The sequence below is a fragment of the Canis aureus genome, chromosome 9 (assembly GCF_053574225.1).
Source record: "Canis aureus isolate CA01 chromosome 9, VMU_Caureus_v.1.0, whole genome shotgun sequence".
NCBI classification, from domain to species: Eukaryota; Metazoa; Chordata; class Mammalia; order Carnivora; family Canidae; genus Canis; species Canis aureus.
The window spans coordinates 60791772-60798395 of record NC_135619.1 but is presented as its reverse complement, the minus strand read 5'-3'; the positions used below and the strand labels follow the sequence as shown (position 1 = coordinate 60798395).

Genomic DNA, 6624 nt, shown 5'->3' with positions numbered 1-6624 from the left:
GTTTTAATCTTGGGATGAAAGCTTGATACTTTAGGGAAATTAGTTGATCTGGTCAGCAAGATTATTTTTTTTTTTCTTTTCTTGCTCAAACCCAAATTATGATCTGGACAACCACTTGGCATGGTGAGTAGAAGACATACAGAGAAATAACTCAAATCTGATTTGGCCAAGATCCCAACTGGACAGCACAACTACAGATATGTCCACTGAGTGATACTGATGATATAAGAAGGTGAGCCCATATATGGTTATATAATGGGCATGATCTACCACTAAGTAGAAAGAGGGCATGGGGACCCCCCCCACTACTTAAGGTGCCAGTTACCCACCAATTACTCAGTTGTATACAAATGAGAAACCTGGGGAAACAGGATCTCATAGCAATATGGAAGCAAATGTTCTGGGGCTGAGTACACTCTGCTTATTTTAAGAAACTACATATCAGGGTCCTGAAGGGTGCCTTAGATGATTCCCGACAAGACAAACACGAGAACTCGGTTTATGAGGGAGTACACAGAAACAATGACTTGAAGATAGCCTCTTGAGAAGATGACTTGTAGCTGTGATTCCCCAGATGCCAGGGAAAAACATACTCCAGGGTGTTCTTCTTGAGAGGTGAAGAGACTCAGTGACCATTTTGTCTCACAGAAAACTGGGGCCTCTTACTGGTGTAGAAGGTTTAGTGCAATGAAAGGAGCAGAGATGATACAGATCAGTATTCGACCTCATTTCTGCACATTTCAGCTGCGTGGCCTTGGGCAAGTCATTTAGTTTGCCTGTGCCTACCTTGGTTTTACAGTAAGGCTTAGTGAAAATGTGTGTCAAGCTCTTTACAGTATGCCTGGTACTTGATAGTGCTTTATAAATGGTAATCTCTATGATCACTCAAGTTTTATGTGACAGTATCATTTAGCGAATGAGACAGAACCAGGTCTCAATACCAGATTTACCTCTTTGTAGCTATATGAATTAGAAAAAATGTCTTTCCTCATTGAACTTTACTTTCTTTACTTCTGTAGTGGGAGAGACGATAATTACTTGTAGGTTCATTTGATCATTAAACCAATGATATAATGAAATGCCTAAGAGAGTCTCTAGCATTTAATAGTGTCCACTTACTATGTCATTACTCTCCCCCAAATTTATATAATTTCCCCAGATTAGGGCAGAGATGAAGAAGGAGACCTGGCAAGGGTCTCTGCTCACTCTCTAAAGACTGCACACCCAGACCTGATCTCTGCACTAAACTAGAACAACGGAGGAAGAAAATGCGGCAATGAATTCAGGGTGATTTGTTATGATTTGGGATGATAGAACACATCCTTGGAGACGAAGCACTCAGGGAAATCAGAATAGATGTACCTAGTCACAAAAAGGTTCCCGACACAAAATTCTTGTAACTGCTAAAAGATTCAAGGGGTTGGGAGGGCAAGAGGCACTTGCTTTGCTGTTGATGGACAGATTTTAGGGACCTCTGTCGTGATGGCGGGCAGTTACAAGCTCAAAACTCTAGGCACACATTGTCTCTTCCTTTAAAGCTCTTCAGCCAAGCTTTCAATGATCTACTCTTCCAATTTTATTTCATTTTGGTATTTCTTCATATTTCCTCTTTTAGAGCACCCCAGGTCTTGTTGCACACTTCACTTTAAAGGCATAAAGCATGCCAGGACCTACAGAAAATAAAAGGACTTATATTTATGCTGTGATGCTTAAACGTTTTCCTCGAAACTCACACCCAAGAACTTGTCTATAGGCCAATTAGCATTTTGGCCACATTTTCAGGATTTGGCTACAACAGCCACTGTGCAAACTCACACCACATGTGGTACTAATTGGCGCTGTTGGCAGTTTAAGAAGAAAGGCTGAGGATTGAGCGGGGCATGGGAGCCTAACAATGCCCTCGCACAATAGCTCTCAACAGGAGTTAGAAATTAGAACTGCAAGGGGAAGGATGGATCTGTGCAGCAAGGTCAATGAGCTGAATCTCTCAGCACTTTGAAAAAAACCTAAAAAAAAAAAAAAAAGAAAAAGAAAACACAGATGAAGAAGATAGGAAAAAGAGATTTGAACTAGAAACTATATTTTCTACCAAACTTCCAACATAGACCAAGGCTTGGGTTGGTTGTTTGTGAAACACGTTCAGCCAGAAAGCATGAATGTGCAGATGTGAAGGAAGGAAGTAGGGACAAATGGCTCTCTTGGACTAGATGTAGACTCCGCCATTGCTTGCAACCAGTGAAACACCCCCCCCCCCCCCCCAGGGTCAGTTTCCCGCTTCTGCAAAGTTGTCACAGGCTTCCATGGCATTTACCTTCAATCAGCTGAAGACAACAGGAGGACAGATGTGTAGTTTGTTAAAGTGCTTTGATGCTGCAAACTTCAAACTCAAACAAAGGGATCGATCTCTCATAGCATTTTAGCTGTGAGTCTCTGAAGGCATGAGGAAGGTGGCAGTGGTGTTGGGATAATTATTCCCATAGCCCAGCTCTTGGAGGCTGCAAGAAACAGAATGGAGCCTCAGGGAATTGGAGTTAATTATAAGGATACACTGAGGAAAATGGAAACATAGAGCTGCCCTGGTAGCTACATCTTCAGGTTCATGGAACTGAACAGTTTTGTTTTTTAAGATACCACTGCAGCTTTGGTTTCCCTAGCAATTATAATCATCTTAACAGTCAGCTTCTCTCTCTTTTCTTTCACTGTGCCTATGTGTGCTTTCTTCTTATCAGAACACAATTAAGCCGAAGAAAGCTCCCTGAGATGACCCTATCAAGTTCTTTACAAAGGATTCAACTCTCTTTTCCCTAAGACACAGGACCGCAATTTCTGGGACCTGAAATTACAATTACACTTCACTGCATTTCCCTCCCTGTCACCTTCACCCCCTTTTATCTCCCTCTCCTGTAAGGCCTGCCCTTAAAATTTGTCATGCCCCAGGCAAGAGGACAATGAGAAATCCTGGACCTTAGGTCTTCCCTTCCCACTCCAGGTTCTGTTACTCAGCATGAAGGGCCTCTGCATATATACATGAACGCCCATCTGCTCAGCTGGGCTCATGCACCTGCCTCTCCCAAATAATGACAACAGCCTCTCATTGGGGCCTTCAGGAGGCCAACTAGGGAAGAAAACTGCAGGATTAAAGATAGGTTCAGGGGCATCGGGCCAGGCCTCAAGCAATCTAATAAGATCTAAGAGTCCCTTGTAGCCATGTACTTTTTGTTCTATGGACAAAACTAAAAAGGGCCAGAGTACAAGGTCCTATAAATTGCAGGACCCTGAGAAGGGTCTTCTCTTGTCCGGGCCTAAAGCAACCTATTTTTAGTCCCTACTCCCTTCCTGATTACTACTACTACCATTACCACTAGTGCTATTACTAGAGGAGGAATGAGGAGAATAGCATTTGGTACAAGACATCTCCTCGAATAAAAAAGAATGAGATGGTTTTTCCTCACAGTTCTGGAGGCTGAAAAGTCCAAGATCAAGAAGCCAACAGATTTGTGTTTGGTGAGACTCTGTGTCCTGCCTTGTGGAAGAGTTCTTTTTTGCTGCATTCTCACATGACAGGGGGAGATAAAGAGAAGGAAACCCTTTCTTGTCCCTTCTTAAAAGGTATGAAAGCCATTTGTGAGGGTTCCTTCCCCCTGAATGATCAAATAACCTTCCAAAGGTCCTGCCTCCAAACACCATCACATTCAGAATAGGTTTCAACATATGAGGTTATAGGGAAGCAAACTTTCTTTTTCCTTTCCTTTTCTTTTTTTTTTTTTATGGTAATCATCTTTCTTTTTTTTTTTTTTTTAATTGAAGTTCAATTTGCCAACATATAGTATAACAAACTTTCAATCTATAGTACAGGCCCAGCTGTTCTGCGTAGCAGGCACCGAAAGTGGGAAGGAGGAAGCAGTGCTCTTTAGTCCTGAAAGCAAATTATCAAGAGCAGAAAATGTCACAAGAGAAATCTTAATATTGTCCTTCTATTTGAGATCCATGTAGGATATATTTTTTTCTTTTGTAGATTCACGTAGAGACTTATGAGACATTTCAAGCTCTAGAATCTGATGAAAGAAAAGCACTTACTTGTTCCTTTGCCATTTTGTAATAGTACATTTCTCTAGGAAACCGTGTTCTCCTATCCCTTGTCCTTAAAGTCATCAAGATGTTCAGAGAGTTGTTTGTAACTGCAGCATAAGGTACCCCCAAACTAACTATTATACTGAAAGTTGTCTGGTCCCCTTATAGCTTAGGCTGACTTTGTGAACTAGTTCCAGCCAGAGAGAGCAAGGTAAGAGTCTGCCTGGTTGGAGGTGGAGGTAAGAGGAATTTTTGGAAACCTATGACTTTCTTAAAGAAAGGACATATGTGGCTGACATAGATTTTTAAGGCTTCTTCCTCAAGCTTCTTCCATTTCCCTATGTGGAACTGAAACATGACCATAAAGTGATGAACATAAGGAAAAAATTGACCCTATTATAAATGAAGAAGAGAAGCAAACAAAAATAATATGGGAGCCCTGATGGCATCCTTAAACTATCTCTTGTACCTTAGTAACCACTTACCCCTAAACTTCTGGTTATGTGAACAAGAAACCTATTTGTTTAAGTCACTTTGAGTTTCTTATTTTTCAGTTTTGATTTAATCCACAACTATACAAGTCCCATGTTTAATCCAACACTATCAGTCAAAGTGGATCCCTCACTGTCCCCAACCACAGCTGGCTCATCCACGTACCTTTGCTCCAGTGATGAGATGGCTGCTCCTTCTGTCTTGACTTATGGAAATTCATATGAACCATGCTCAACCTCCCCACAGGAGATAAGTGGTTAACTGCCAGGCTTCAGAGTCAAAAGTCATGCATTCAAATTCATAAAATTCTAGCTGTACAACTATGAGAAATTCACTTAAACTATATTAGGACCTTAGTACATTTATCTGAAAAATGGGGAAGTCATTTAAATTATACAAGATCCCTGTGCATATTGAACAAGATTATTTAAAGGACCTTACCAATGGGCATGATTTCAAGTGTAGGAAAAATATTCCCATGAGTTGAAAGTTTATAATTAAGACATTGCCACAGTCTGCTCATTTTTCTCATTGCTGATAACCTGGTAGTCTTCCTATGGGTTAGTACAATGTCACCAGATGCTGGATTCTTATACCTAATTTGGTATTTCAAATGGGTTGTCCTAGCTTTATCAAAATATTCTGCTTACCTATGATCCAGGAACTTATTTTTTTTTTCTACTTATAACATTACATGGAATTTGTAATTGCAAACCCATAGCACATGTTCAGTAATAATACTTCAGGCAGTTTCCTAAGTGATTTATACATGTTGTTTTGTTCATCTTCACATTTCAGTAGGGACATATGGTAATTATCCTGCTGGTGTGATGGAGCTGTGCAGCACTGGGGTCCTCATCTCTTGCCTGAAGTCACAGATTTAAGTAAGGATGAGACAGGGGCTCACACCCATCCTATGTGACTGAGTAGCCTGCAATGTCCTGCTCTCCCATCAGTAATAATAACTCATGCATGGTCAGCCAAACACCAAAGGGCTACCAACTAATACAAGTTGACTGAACATGATTAACTGCCAGTAAGTGAACCATTCTTTCTCATTTCTAAGTCAGCATAAAAAGTAGATTAAAGGAATGTGTCTTAAAAGATCATTCTACTTCCTTCATTTAGTTCCTGTTGGAGTCCACTATTTTCCTCCATAGGCTGATGTGTATCAAGTGGGTGATATTTATCTCTGAATGCCCAGGACATAGCACCATTTCTGGAATACAAAATAGCTCAAACAATTGTTAAGTAAAATGGTACTGGAGACAGAAATTTCATTTGAAAACATAGCTCAAAAAGAAAAAGAAAAGAAAACATAGCTGAAAGATAAGAATGTATAAATTTATCTCCTGAAACAAAATTGATATTTCAAATATGTAACCTAAACAGAAAGGTATAAAGTTCACATTTTTATATGACTAATTTAACATAATTCAACTTTATGTTCTCTAAATTATACCTTTGATTTGAAATTTTTTGTTTTTGTTTTAAGTTGCAATGATGACCCTTTCATTTCCATTTTTAATAAACTTTAAGATACCAAACTATCGGGCACCTGGGTGGCTCAGTGGTTGACTGTTTGCCTTTGGCTCAGGTCATGATGCCGGGGTCCTGGGACCGAGTCCTGCATTGGGTTCCCCATAGGGACCCTGCTTCTCCCCCTGCTTATGTTTCTCTGTGTCTCTCATGAATAAATAAATTTTAAAAAATTTATAAAGATACCAAACTATCCATTCAAACCAAGCCATTGTGCTTTACTTGAAGCAAACATCAATAAATATCATTGCCTTTTCTTTGTAGAAATGTTATCTTAAGACAATGTCATAACAAAATCAATGTTAAAAATCAGTACATAAATGCAAGGGTAGCTTTAAACAAGGGAGAGTTATACTAAGATTGAAACACAATCATTAATTAAAGGGAAGAGTTTTTCAAATTATAATCTCTCCCTAGAGTTTGTGCCAGATCTTAGCAATCCTAACTGATGAATCTGAGGTTGGAAGACCATGGGCAACCTCTTTCTTACATGAAGCTCTGCTCTCATAACCATACAGACCA

General features: G+C 39.8%; 1 long non-coding RNA gene across 1 annotated transcript; it reads right to left on the bottom strand.

Annotated features, from left to right (window-relative positions):
- Positions 1–604: 604 nt before the first annotated feature.
- LOC144320179 (uncharacterized) lies at positions 605–5814 on the bottom strand. The gene is made up of 3 exons (XR_013385742.1): positions 4729–5814; positions 2312–2495; positions 605–1670 (listed from the first exon to the last, which is right to left on the bottom strand). It is a non-coding gene; the product is annotated as an uncharacterized LOC144320179 (long non-coding RNA).
- Between the last annotated feature and the right edge of the window lie 810 nt (positions 5815–6624).